This window comes from Lissotriton vulgaris, chromosome 1_1 (genome assembly GCF_964263255.1).
Source record: "Lissotriton vulgaris chromosome 1_1, aLisVul1.2, whole genome shotgun sequence".
Taxonomy (NCBI): domain Eukaryota; kingdom Metazoa; phylum Chordata; class Amphibia; order Caudata; family Salamandridae; genus Lissotriton; species Lissotriton vulgaris.
The window spans coordinates 974,265,314-974,279,658 of record NC_141685.1 but is presented as its reverse complement, the minus strand read 5'-3'; the positions used below and the strand labels follow the sequence as shown (position 1 = coordinate 974,279,658).

Sequence of the window (14,345 nt, the reverse complement as noted above, 5' to 3'; positions counted from 1 at the left end):
CGTGTGAAAATGTGCATTGGACTTCGCCTTATTCCAACAGGGCGGCCTTTCTCCGAGTTCTGCCTCGTCTTTCGTGTATTTTATTCTCTGTCCTGTAGTATAAGTTGAAATTCAAAGAATCGTTTTATTTTGTTGGAAAATATTTACTTGAGGTATTCCTGCTTTGCTTTTGTGAGCACCACCTTGGTTCTTCCGTGCACCGCGGGTTCATCAGTGGCTTGCCTGAGCTCCGCTGTTGTAAACTTATTTTTTACACTAGTGTAACCGCAAACGCGTTTGCCTCTAGGCACTTCTGTCTGTCTGGCTTCGGAGTGCCTTTTTGCGCTATGTGTGCACATCTGCCGTATACGTTTATGCCGTGAGTGCCTACAACAAACACATGTGAGGTCTAGGTTTTCATGGTCGTAGCTACCGTGGTGCATCAGGTGCAGTCGCACCGGGCCAGGAGGTCTCGGGAGCCCACTTGCCCATGCGTATTGCTACATCTTGCTACAGAATCATCAGGCAGGCGTTCTGTGTTCACTGCTGGCAGTAACTAATACCCAATGCATCTCTGAGGCGCCACCTCTGTATGGGTTGCAGGAGTCACACATTATATGGGATCCTTAGTAACTGTGCCTGTTTCTGATGAATGTTTCTTGTTCAGTTTGTAGTTATGCTCTGCGTACAGTTGTGGTACGAGTTGCGTATCACAACTGGAGTTGTGCTGAGTTCCTGTGCGTCTATGCGCCCTCGGGCGGTGCAGGTGGGCACCTCCCCTCGGATGCCCGTGGCTCCGCCCCTCTGTGGGCGGGAAGAGGTGAGCACAGCGGGAGCGGAGTCAGGGAGGCGGAGAGCCCAGCCGGAGCCACCGTCCGACCCTGGGAGAGCAGCGCAGCGAGCCGAGCTCCGAGTTTTCAGACCCGAGATCCGCGGATCATGAGCTTGGAAGTTGGATCAGGACCCGCTCCGATGTGGATTCGTGCTTAGGATCTGGACTTTGGGATTGAGTTTCGGAGTCCGCCCTGCGGAAGGTGACCTGGGAGTCCTCAGACCCTGGAGAGCGTCTCTTCGGATCCGACCTCTAGAGGGCAGCCTCGAGTCTGAGCCGGAGCGGCAGAGGCAAGCGCGGATCCGTGCACCGCGGGGTCTGCCCTCAGTACTGGAGTCCGCATGACTGTGGGGTCGGCGGGTTGCAGGAGCCTGCTCGGCACAGAGGAGCGGGGACAGTAGAGGAGACCCCGAACCAGCAGGAGCATCACTCGCCCCAGATAAGTGCTCTGATCCTGTCGGACCTGTAGCCCTGGGTGTGCGCCCCCCACGCACAGCAGCTGACCGACCCTCACAGGGTATGCGCATTCCACTCCTTTATGTATTTATTTTATTTTTATTTTAAAAGTTGTATATAGCGCTAGCTTGACCCGTGGGTATCAGAGCGCTTTAGATATACACAGGAGATAAAGGTTGCGTTGCATAGCATGATCTAAGGAAGCAAGAAAGAACATAATAATTAGGCAAACGGGGCGGGGGAGGGAGACAAAATAAAGTAGGTGGTTGGCACAGTTCAGTACCCACCTATCCTTGATGGGTTTACAAGCCAGGGATCACCCCGCCCCTGACTAACTGGCTTCTGTTGTGGTGCGAAGTGAAGGGTGTAGCCTGAGACCATCTGACCAGAAAACGGGAGGAGGTACACTTTGCGCCTGTCGCTCCTCTGTTGTACAGTTCTGATACCTGCCAACCTGAACCAACATCTTAGCGTGAGGAGGGGGCGGGGTCTTGTGCCAAGAAGTACCTACGACTAGGCACGTTTGAACCCCACCTCGCACCCTATCCCACCCCCCCCTCCTCCCCCCCCCCCAAAAAAAAATCTTGCTGAGGCTGGTACCCGTGTCCTGGGGTATTTTCGCACCCCTTAATGGGCGTTGGCCAGGGCTTTAAGTGGTATGAAAAAAACTGGGGGGTCTCTCAAAGGCGCGTGGTCAGTGTAATTAGGGGCGTGGCTTTAAATCACTTACGCAAAAAAACTGTGCTTGGCATAGTGTGCTGCCCGACTTGTATTTTGCTGTTTCTGTCATTGCATCCAGATATTTGATACAAGTAACATCATACCTACATTAAGTAAGGGATATTGGCTTGGTCAATGGTTATTACTTGCAGAAGATAAATAAGCTGCAACTATGACTTGTATATAATATTGACAAAGCTTCCAAATAAATCCCTGGTGACCCTACCACAATGTTGCTGCTCCAGAGTTTCAGAAAGAGAAGGGAAATCCAGAAAGAAAATGACTCTTAAAGGATTTCCCTTCGCCCACAACGCTCCCCTGGCATGACGTCATGGTGTAACTTCTCTACTACTGAGAAGTGAGCAGTGTGAGCAGAGCACATCCATGTGCCTGGTGCTGTCTCGAAACAAGTCTCTATCAGGCTTTGTTTTGCGCCCTGGCACCTTTTTTCCAGACTGCAGTGACAACTGTCACTGCAGTCTGGGAAAAAAACGGACTGCCTGTGTCAGGGCTCAAAACAGAGCCCGATAGAGACCCGTTTCGAGGCCCCCTGAAAAAAACTGCCGGTGCTCAGACCCCTTGAGACCCGGCCCACTTAAAGCCCTGGCGTTGGCTATTCAAAGCCATAGAATAACGAGCTGAAAACTACTATTGACAGTGGTTTTCAGATGGTTTTCCTGCCGCCTTGTGACATTGGCTCCTCACCGGATCACCCTGTGATGGGAGCCACTACCGTGTGTCACACTGTGGAACCGTGGGAGCTGGCAAGTATGAGTTCTGTCGAGTAAGGGGTACGTACATCTGGGGACCAGGTGGTACTACTTGGCACTGCCGGGGGTGGGCACAGAACTCCCCTGTGCTTTATAACCCGGAAAAGTGTTGGGTACAGCTGGAGACCACCTAGAAAAGGCTGTGAGAAGGGATCGCTACCTTGTAGTAGGAAGGGGGGGGGGGTATGCAACTGGAGTGTATGTGTATGTTTGAAATGTTGCTTCTCTACCCTAAATCGAGTGTGTCAGACAGAGGTAAGCGAGTGCTGTATCTAACGGTGAACTCTGCGGTCTCTCGGCGCTTTACCGAGTGTGTGTTTTGGTGTGTGCACTGCACGGTGAGGTTTGCACGCCGCCCCCACTGTTCTCACTGCTGTGCCGATGCTTTAGAAGTTTGTTCAGGCTGTGCCCATCCTTTCTGTAGCTTTTCTGCTGTGAGACTGCCCTCGAGTGTTCTATATGATGGGGGCTGTTGTTGAAAAACAGCTGAGGGTTTACAACATACGTTTCATTTACGGCACTTGGCGTTTGCAGGTAGAAGCTGAAAAAAGCATAATGGAAATGGGTATCGTAGTCTGTGCAGAGGTGGCAAGCTTTGCCAGTGTGAGACAAGAGGGACGAGTACTAACGGTCTTAGCTGACAGATGGATGGACAGAATGCAGAACGATGTCATACTCGTCCCACAACAGGGATCTGGGCCTAAATCCATCTTTTTAGGTCTCGCCTGTCGATGCGCATGCGCATCGAGCAAGCGAGAGTATTGGGACTTATCCACTCTTTATCCACACTGCAAGGAATCGTGGCGATTCCTTGCAGTGCCCGTGATTTTTAAGCTCAATGCGCATTGAGCTTAAAAGCGCGTGCACGTCCGTCTTTGTTTACCCGCTCCGCCCCCTCCCCTTCCCGCCGTCTCACATTTCCCCCTGCCGCATCAAAGGCTTTCACGGCCGGCCGGTCGTGAAACTGAAAGCATGGCCGGCCGGCCGTGTCAATTACATTTCAAAGCCCGCTCTCCCTGCTCCGCCCCCTGCTCCGGCCGAGACGCATTTCTCCTCCCTCCTCCCCCCTCCTGGGTCAGGTTACCCTGCTTTCTCTTTTTTTTTCACTTGCCACCCCTACAGCCGCCCCCTCCCCTTAATTATACAATTTAGGAGGTATTTTTTACATTTACCGCCAAGAGCAATGACATTTCGCTAGTTGATAATCCTAAATACAGTAATCTCTGTAATGTGGTATTGTTTCAAGATGTTTCTGTAACTATTCTACAATATGTTATTTGTGAGTAATAACATTTTGTATACACCAAGTGCCCATGTACAGACAGGTCCTGAACTAAGTCTTCATCGTCTTACAGAGGGGCTACATAATGTTTAGTTATACACAATCTTACACTCTAGATTCATTTTAGAACGTGTGCCGTTCAAAATAATGCCCTACTACTGAACCCCGCCCCCCTTGCATACTATTGGTTACCAGGACGTCGAGCCTCCAGGAACCATCCAGCTACTGCACCACGCGGTGCACGCATGCCGGAAAAACTCACTACATTAGGCGTGAGCTCTGCCCGCCGGCTCACTTTCAGAGCCGCACGGACATTGAGAGGAGGTAAGCTCCAGGGACTGACACGCTTGACCCGCTGCCTTTAGTTAGACAGTTGTTTGGTTTTAAAAAAATATCCACTTCAATCGGACTTTCACTTTCCTGCCACGCTGTCACCACGCCGTAATCAGTTATTTGATTTTAAAATTAAATCGCACTTTCCTTTGGCTTTGACGTTTTTAAACATGAGCATTTGCACTATTTTTATGATAGAACACGTAGCCATGAACCGGCCCACTATGGCATTGTTGAACACCCGATTGCGCTTGTACAAGAGAACATGGCATGCCGGTATCTCACTCACGTTTTCACAGGTCACACGTAATTTTAATATGAGACATCCCATACCGTAGCCACCCTCACCCTCACTCACCCTCACTCACCCTCAACCCCTCACCCTCAACCCCTCACTCTCACTCATCCTCACTCACCCTCAACCCCTCACCCTCACTCACCCTCAACCCCTCACCCCCTCACCCTCACCCTCACCCCCTCACCCTCACCCCCTCACCCTCCACCCTCACTCACCCTCAACCCCTCACCCTCCACCCTCACTCACCCTCAACCCCTCACCCTCCACCCTAACTCACCCTCAACCCTTCGCCCTCAACCTCTCACTCACCCTCACTCACCCTCAACACCTCAGCCTCACCCTCACTCACCCTCACTCACCCTCAACCCCTCACCCTCACTCACCCTCACCCTCAACTCCTCACCCTCACTCACCCTCACTCACCCTCACCCTCACCCACACTCACCCTCCCTCAACCCCTCACCCTCACTCACCCTCAACCCCTCACCCTCAAACCTTCACCCTCAACCCCTCACTCACCCTCACTCTCACTCACCCTCACTCAGCCTCAACTACTCTCACTCACCCTCAACCCCTCACCCTAACTCACCCTCACTCACCCTCAACACCTCACTCACCCTCACTCACCCTCAACACCTCACCCTCAACCTCAACCCCTCACCCTCACTCACCCTCACCCTCACTCACCCTCACCCTCACTCACCCTCCCTCACCCTCACTCACCCTCACCCTCACTCACCCTCACTCATCCTCACCCTCACTCACCCTCACCCTCACTCACCCTCACTCACCCTCACCCTCACTCACCCTCACCCTCACTCACCCTCACTCACCCTCACCCTCACTCACTCACCCTCACTCACTCACCCTCACTCACTCACCCTCAACCACTCACCCTCAACCACTCACCCTCAATCACTCACCCTCACTCACCCTCACTCACCCGCACCCACCCTCACCCTCCCTCACCCTCACCCTCCCTCACCCTCACCCTCACTCACCCTCACCCTCACTCACCCTCACCCTCCCTCACCCTCACCCTCACCCTCACCCTCACTCACCCTCACTCACCCTAACTCACCCTCACTCACCCTCACCCTCACTCACCCTCACTCACCCTCACTCACCCTCACCCTCACTCACCCTCACCCTCACCCTCACTCACCCTCACTCACTCACCCTCACCCTCACTCACCCTCACCCTCCCTCACTCACTCACCCTCAACCCCTCACCCTCACTCACCCTCACTCACCCTCACTCACCCTCACTCACCCTCACTCACCCTCACTCACCCTCACTCACCCTCACTCACCCTCACTCACTCACCCTCAACCCCTCACCCTCACTCACCCTCACTCACTCACCCTCAACCCCTCACCCTCACTCACCCTCACTCACTCACCCTCACTCACTCACCCTCAACCCCTCACCCTCACTCACCCTCACTCACCCTCACTCACTCACCCTCAACCCCTCACCCTCACTCACCCTCAACCCCTCACCCTCACTCACCCTCAATCCCTCACCCTCACTCACCCTCAACCCCTCACCCTCACTCACCCTCAATCCCTCACTCACCCTCACTCACCCTCAACCCCTCACCCTCACTCACCCTCACCCACCCTCACCCTCACTCACCCTCACCCACCCTCACTCACCCTCAACCCCTCACCCTCACTCACCCTCACTCACCCTCAACCCCTCACCCTCACTCACCCTCACTCACCCTCAACCCCTCACCCTCACTCACCCTCACCCTCACTCACCCTCACCCTCACTCACCCTCCCTCACCCTCACTCACCCTCACCCTCACTCACCCTCACTCATCCTCACCCTCACTCACCCTCACCCTCACTCACCCTCACTCACCCTCACCCTCACTCACCCTCACCCTCACTCACCCTCACCCTCACTCACTCACCCTCACTCACTCACCCTCACTCACTCACCCTCAACCACTCACCCTCAACCACTCACCCTCAATCACTCACCCTCACTCACCCTCACTCACCCGCACCCACCCTCACCCTCCCTCACCCTCACCCTCCCTCACCCTCACCCTCACTCACCCTCACCCTCACTCACCCTCACCCTCCCTCACCCTCACCCTCACCCTCACCCTCACTCACCCTCACTCACCCTAACTCACCCTCACTCACCCTCACCCTCACTCACCCTCACTCACCCTCACTCACCCTCACCCTCACCCTCACCCTCACTCACCCTCACTCACTCACCCTCACCCTCACTCACCCTCACCCTCCCTCACTCACTCACCCTCAACCCCTCACCCTCACTCACCCTCACTCACCCTCACTCACCCTCACTCACCCTCACTCACCCTCACTCACCCTCACTCACCCTCACTCACCCTCACTCACCCTCACTCACCCTCACTCACCCTCACTCACCCTCACTCACCCTCACTCACCCTCACTCACTCACCCTCAACCCCTCACCCTCACTCACCCTCACTCACTCACCCTCAACCCCTCACCCTCACTCACCCTCACTCACTCACCCTCACTCACTCACCCTCAACCCCTCACCCTCACTCACCCTCACTCACCCTCACTCACTCACCCTCAACCCCTCACCCTCACTCACCCTCAACCCCTCACCCTCACTCACCCTCAATCCCTCACCCTCACTCACCCTCAACCCCTCACCCTCACTCACCCTCAATCCCTCACTCACCCTCACTCACCCTCAACCCCTCACCCTCACTCACCCTCACCCACCCTCACCCTCACTCACCCTCACCCACCCTCACTCACCCTCAACCCCTCACCCTCACTCACCCTCAACCCCTCACCCTCACTCACCCTCACTCACCCTCAACCCCTCACCCTCACTCACCCTCAACCCATCACCCTCACTCACCCTCACTCACCCTCAACCCCTCACCCTCACTCACCCTCAACCCCTCACCCTCACTCACCCTCAACCCCTCACCCTCACACAGTGCAATAGGTCTCAGACCATTTCAGTTACAGCTTTAAGAAATGTTTATGGCTTTTTTATTTGTAATTCTTTAGCATTGGCTACAGGAAACAAAAATGCTAAACATTTACAAAAAAAACCCATAAACAATTCTAAAAGCACTAACTCTAATGGTGCGAGACCTATTGCATTTCCAATGCTTGTTTTTCCCCTCATGCCATTCCAGTTATGACCCAGCCATAGCAAATCAGTCTTGACCCTGCGCCCAATGGGAACAGTCCAGCCCGAACTTCCAGGCCAGGTCCTCCCTGGACTGGAAACAAGCATCCTAGGACCGGTTTCGTGCTTTCAGCCCTCATCAACCAGGATAGCTTGATTCCCAGGGCACAGTGAGCCCAGGACCCACATCTGGGCATACCCATCCCACTCGGGGTAGGGTCACCAACCGGACCGTCCGTCATTTTAGTATGCTGTCTGTAAGGCGTCCGTAATTTGGGGATCTCAAATTACGGACATTTTACAGACATCATACTAAAATCGAAATAGTAAATTTCAATAAGGAATGCTGTTTTCCATGCGAGAGGCCCCGTGAGTTTAAAAGATTTCACTCTGGCCCCTCGCTCTTATCTTTTAATGTATAGAGGCTGCCTGCAGCCGCCCCTCCCGGACCTTGCACAGACTGTGGACTGGCCCATTGTCATTCTGAGACTGCAGCTGATTAGCACTTTTGAATGACAATGGGCACAATTGTAGTGACAGCATGTGGTGTGCCTTCTCCTGCATGGGACTTAGTGCAAAGCATTCTGCTTTTGTCTTGGTGCCATGCTGGGGAAAATAAAAATAAAATATCTAACAGCGTTTTCTCTGTACATTTTAAAAGACAGATTTCAACATACAAATAAAAAAAATACTATTTATTAATGTTTATTGTTACTAGCACAAATCTTGATTGCAGAAAAGGCCAGATGTACTGAAAAACTGTGAAGTGCACGATTGGCTCAACCTTATATAAACTTATTTTGACTTGAATTTATTTTGGTTGTCTATTTACTTATATATTATTGTGCCACCTCCCCTGATATGTCTGTAAAACTTATGTTTTGTCCCAAATTTTTGTCCTGAATTTTGACCTTCTGTCCTGAATTTTTGTCCTGAGTTTTTACACTAACCGTCCTGAATTTGCACCCATTCCAGTTGGTAACCCTAACTCGGGGTAACAAATGCAAAAAGTACAATTGATGGAGAGAAAGCAGAACAATGTCCAACATTCACCCCAGTACAGAGATCTGGGCCTAAATCTATTGTTTTTTTGATCATCATGCCATTCCAGTTTGGGCCCAGCCATATGCAAATCAGTCTTGACCTTGCGCCCAATGGGAATAGACCAGCCTGAACTGCCAGGCCAGGTCTGAGCAGACAGAGCATGGGAAGTCAGCCTTAGGAGAAAGCTAGTGCATGGATGACGACCTGAGTGGAGAGGCCATGTGTTAAAGAGTTCGAGTTGAGATGCCACAAATGGACACTCACAGAAGAGGCTATAGACTGTCCGACTGGGACATACAATAGGCCTGGGCACCAAAGTAAAAGGGACTCCGGTTTAGTGAATCAGCTAGCTAAAAAAAGTGCCCCACACTTGCAATTTGCGGAGTTTTGAACTCTTACACACACGCTGTACACAAGCAGCGTTTGTGGCAATAGAATAGAAATCTAAAGTAATAACAGGCCCACAGACCATCAAAAGCAGTCTATCACACTGACTTGTCAAATCAGTCCTCTGGCAATGCCAGGTTACCCAGTATGTCAGGGCGACCCGGACCACTGACTTGCCAGCTGAGCCTGAAGTTCCTGTGAAGAATAGATGTGAAAAGCAGCTAATCTAAGACCCCCAATGCTGCCCGGCGTAGGGTCACCTTTAATTCACTGGATTGACTATCAAAATAATGAGGCAGGCGCTGGGAACTGGAAGACAAGAAACAAGTTTATTTCTCATGAGGAGAACCTGTCAACAGACACTGTGGTAATCTGCTGAGGTGTTCTGCTGGCAACTCCTTCTGGCTCTTCCTTTTATACAGGTTTGACACAATGCATTTGTTTTATTTATCCTGGTTACAGGCTTGGAGTCTTCGCCCCGGGCAGGCTTGTCACACAAGCCCAAAATTGTTCCATCCACATGGTTACACAAGCCTAACATTAATTCTCCTCCCACCCTGGTCAAAACATACAATCTAATCTTGCAGCTGGACCTTGCTTCAGGGTCTACAACATGTGAGACCAGCCAGATCTAAGAGTCCGTTCTGTTGATAAAAACAGGTCCCATTGTTGGCAAAAACAAGTCTTGCTGTGTGCAGTGCAATAAACCATGTTTGCAAGAGTCTGTTTGGTATTTGGAACCTGTTTGTGTAAGGTTGTTAATGGGTTTGCCTGTAAACAGAGATGAGAGGAAAAACGAGCTTGTGGCAGCAAGTTATTGTTTGTCGTGGCAATAGTTTATAGCCCCCAGCTCACATACCAGGTTGTCCAGAGAGATGCTAGTAAGGGAAGGGTGAAACAAAAGGTGACCAACAGAATACAAAATGGCTGCGGTTGGTCAGAATGACTGCAGTTTATGTGCACGTAGGAACTTCCATCAGACAAGATGGCGCAGGTAATGTTCACGATTGTAGTTTTGCTTTTAACAGTCGCCCCTTTGAACATAACTAGACAGCTTGTCAGTCTATTTTGATCTCCATAATGTCCTGTATTTCATGCTCATATATTACTCTCATTTTTGTTAGCTGAGTGTCCATAGTCTTAGTGCGCAAGGCACTTATACAAAGAGAACACAAAGGTGGTAAACAGTGTACACCCAAACAACAACCACATATTGCCAATACTGGGACCAAGAGAACCATTGATATTTTCCAACCCCACTCCTTCAAGATGCCCCAAAGCGAACTTCCAATTGTCCAAGTCTCTGACCTTTGATGAATTTCTGAAGACAGTCTGTGGAGATGTTCAATTGCTTCATAGACAGAAGGTGAACTATCAGGGATGTAGATGCAGAAACTGGCACCGATGATGCAACATGCTCCTCCACGGTTCGCTAGTACCACGTCCAGGACCATGCGGTTTTGTAGGACCGCTTGAAGCTCGGCAGTGTTGTTGGTGAGGATGCCAGCTGTGACGTTCAGGGCAGTTTCTACCGCTTGTGACAGATGTCGGATGGCCCGGCTGTTCGCCATCGGACCCCATTGCGGGATGAGCCCTTTTGCTGCGTCGAGGAACTGTGATGCGGCAGAGTCTGCTTGATCAGTGTCTTTAGAACGCTTTTCTCGATGATGCTCTGCATGGGCTGTGTAGGTTGGTGGCAAAACAAAGGCGATGTAGCGCGTGCTCCCCCAGTCTCTTGGGAGCCAGGTGTAGGCTTTGGTTCCACAGACAAAGTACATATTGGGTGATGCAACAAATGCTGGAGGGTTGGCAGTGTTCAAAGTCCTTACAATGTTACAAGTGCTGTGACCCACATTCTTAGTCCCACGGCCTTCAATGCATACAAGGCCGGAGACGTTCATCACAGATAGGGCCACAGTCAGTGTTGCAGCAGTTCTTTTCTTCAGGTAGGAAAATGTGGGTCTATTTCCACTCGTTCTTTGGAGGGGACATTCATTGGGAATGTCGCATTGGAGGTGTGAGGGCAAAAGGGAGCGGTTGTTCTTCCAGTTTTGTTTAACCAGAACTCGCTGTAGAACTGAGCGATTGTCCCATCGAAAGTGGCATTGTCTCTGTAACTTTCTTATAGGAGCATCATCCAGGCAAGGCAAGATCCCTGAACAGAAAAGGGTGAAGGGATGAAAGGGATGGAGTGTTAAGTGGCATGTGGTAGCAGCCCAGACCCAACAGTTGGTGGCATTTGCGGTAAGATTGTGCTGGTGCAGCATCTGCACAAAAGAATTATTCCAGAATTCTTTGCGTCGTTCTCAGAGATGTGGCAACAGTGATACCAGATAGTGTTCTTTCTTGGTGGTTGGTTGCATGGTGGGTGACATTATTTTGTATGCAGGAGCATTCTCTTCAATGATCCAGAAGGTGACCATTAGCAGGAGACAGGTGAGAAATGCTGCTACAAGAGCAATTGTCTTTGTGCTATGCAGGTTGGCAGTCTTGGTGTCTTTTCGGTTGCTCTTCAGGTGCTCAGTTTCTTACATCATCTTCGAGGGGCTCAACGACAGACAGGGCCACAGACTTTTTGTCTAGTGTTTTTCCTGGTAGCGTTGGTTGATTGCGCTACCGATCTGAGACCTTGACTCAGTTAGTGGCCTGGTCGTTGGAGCACCCTCCTTTCGTCGATCTTTCTTGGATGGCACCGCGGGGTCGGGAAACTCTGTCAATTCAAGTGTCCCTTCTTGCGGGTAGCAACTCAGAGCAGGTCGGTCTTCTGCCAGTACTTCCTCTTGCACCTCCACTTCTTCGCAGGTTGCCAGCGTTGGAGGGACTCTTTTACAATGGTGTGCGTGCAGCCAATTTCGTTTTCCTTCCACTCGAAGGGCAGTTCGGGTGGTGATCAAGACTTGCCAGGGGCCCGTCCACCTGGGCTCCAGACTCTTCGTCCTCTGGAAATTTCAGACGAGGACGTAGTCACCAGGCCTTATTTCGTGTCCCGGGCCCCTGGATGCGTCTGGTAAGGCTTGCTGCACCTGTTGGTGGATAATCGTTAGCTCGTTTGTCTATTGATACAAATAATCTGACATTACTATGTTCGGGACATTGTTAATGGAGGTTGGTTTTGGCGCCGCCCAAATGCTCATAGGCCTGCCGAATACCACCTCATACGGGGTCAGTCTGTGTTTAGTTGGGGTGGAGCGCATTGATAGCAAGGCTAATGGGAGGGCGCGGGCCTTTTCAACCCATTCGTGGCAACTATTTTGGCCAGTTTTAACTTCAATGTTGCATTGTGTCTTTCTACCAGGCCCGCTGATTGGGGGTGGAAGACTGCATGGAACTTTTGTTTTACCCCAACCCTTTCAGTATGTTCTGTATCACTCCAGCTACGAAGTGGGGGCCGTTGTCGCTCCATAAAATTCTACAAAGACCTTCCCGGGGAAGAATTCTTTCAGCAATACTTTTGCAGTTGCTAAGGCGGTATTGTCGCGATGGGGTATGCTTCCACCCATTTGCTAAAAGCGCACACAACCACCAGAACATATTTTAGACCATGGCACCTCTCTAGTTGGATGTAATCCATTTGAAGGACTTCAAAGGAGTGGTCAGGGACTCCAAACCCTCCCCGTGGTACTACTGTCCCCTTCCCTGGGTTGTGTTGTAGGCAGACTATACATTGTTGTACTAGGCGCTTTGCAGATTCTGTTATCTTGACATTATGCCATACTCTGGTGATTAGTTCAATCATGGGGGTGGATCCTATGTGTGCTGGTAAATGTGCCATGGTCAATATGGGGATTAGATAGGCATTGGGTAACAGCCATTTATTCCCGTCTTTAGTTCTCCAGCAATTTTCCTCGTCTTTTAGTCCCACCCTTTCCCACTCGGTCAATTCGTCTTGTCTGCCTGTCGTCTGTATGTCCCTTACAGTGGTCCTAGCGTCAGTCCATTGTTCAGCTTGTGACCTGGTAACATACATTTGTGTCGTAGTTCTGTCTTCTGCCTTGGCTCGGGCAGTAACGTCTGCCAGCGCATTTCCCTGTCCAATTAGATCTGTCACTTTCCTATGTGCTTGGCATTTTATCACTGCTAGCTTTCTGGGGAGGAGGACTGCTTCCTTTAAGGCGGAGACTAAATCTCCATGCAGGGTGGGTGTACCGTGTGAAGTCAGGAACCCTTTTTCTTTCCATAGAATCCCAAAATGGTGAACCACCCCGAAGGCGTATTGGCTGTCAGTGTATATGTTAACTGTTGTGCCGGATGCTAAAATACATGCTCGTGTGAGGGCAATGAGTTCTGCTGCCTGGGCGGAACGTTGGGCAATACGGGCTGTTTCTAGAATGTTTCAGGCTGTGGTGACAGCATATGCAGCTGAGGTGGTACCATCAGGGAGTTTGATGCACGAGCCATCCACCCATAATTCTCCATATGGCTCTAGAAAGGCTGTGTCTCTGAGGTCTACTATACTCTTTGTTTGTTCATCGGTTAGTGTCACACAGTCATGAAGTGGATCCACACTAGGATCATTTTCTGGTAGGGGTATCAGTGTGGCTGGATTGAGGCTGGTGCATCGCTTTAGGGTAATGTGTGGTGCTAGCAGGGTCAACTCATATCCTGTCAGTCGGGCGCTAGTCAAGTGTTGGGTTTTGGTCTGGTTCAGTAGTGTTGACTGCATGGGGTACTAAAACAGTGACTGGATTGGAGAGCACAATTCCTTCTGGCGTATTGATACTGCTGCAGCTGCCACAGCGCGCAGGCATGCTGGCAGTGCTCTGGCTACTGGATTGAGGGTGGCAGAGAAATATGCACAAGGGCGTTGTTTGTGACCAATTGATTTTGATAGGACAGACAATGCACATCCCTCCCTTTCGTGTGTTTAGAGGAAGAATGGTTTGGAGTAATCTGCGGTTCCGAGGACTGGCGCTGAGCAAAGGGCATTGCGTAGTTCTTTGAAGGCTGATTGGTATTCAGGGGTCCAGGGGAGAGGTGAGGGGATGTCTTTAGCTAGAAGGGAGAGAAAGGGTTTGACAATGAGGCTAAGGTTCGGTAACCACTGTCTGCAAAACGAGGTGAGGCAGATCAAAGAGCGGAC

At 51.1% G+C, this 14,345-nt stretch overlaps 1 protein-coding gene across 1 annotated transcript in view; it reads left to right on the top strand.

Annotated features, from left to right (window-relative positions):
* The first annotated feature begins 759 nt into the window (after positions 1-759).
* Positions 760-14,345, top strand: part of LPAR2 (lysophosphatidic acid receptor 2) — a 174,740-nt gene continuing 161,154 nt past the window's right edge. Inside the window, exon 1 of the mRNA XM_086960218.1 lies at positions 760-1,328. The gene's annotated coding sequence lies outside the window, so the exon portion shown is untranslated. The remainder of the gene's footprint in view (positions 1,329-14,345) is intronic.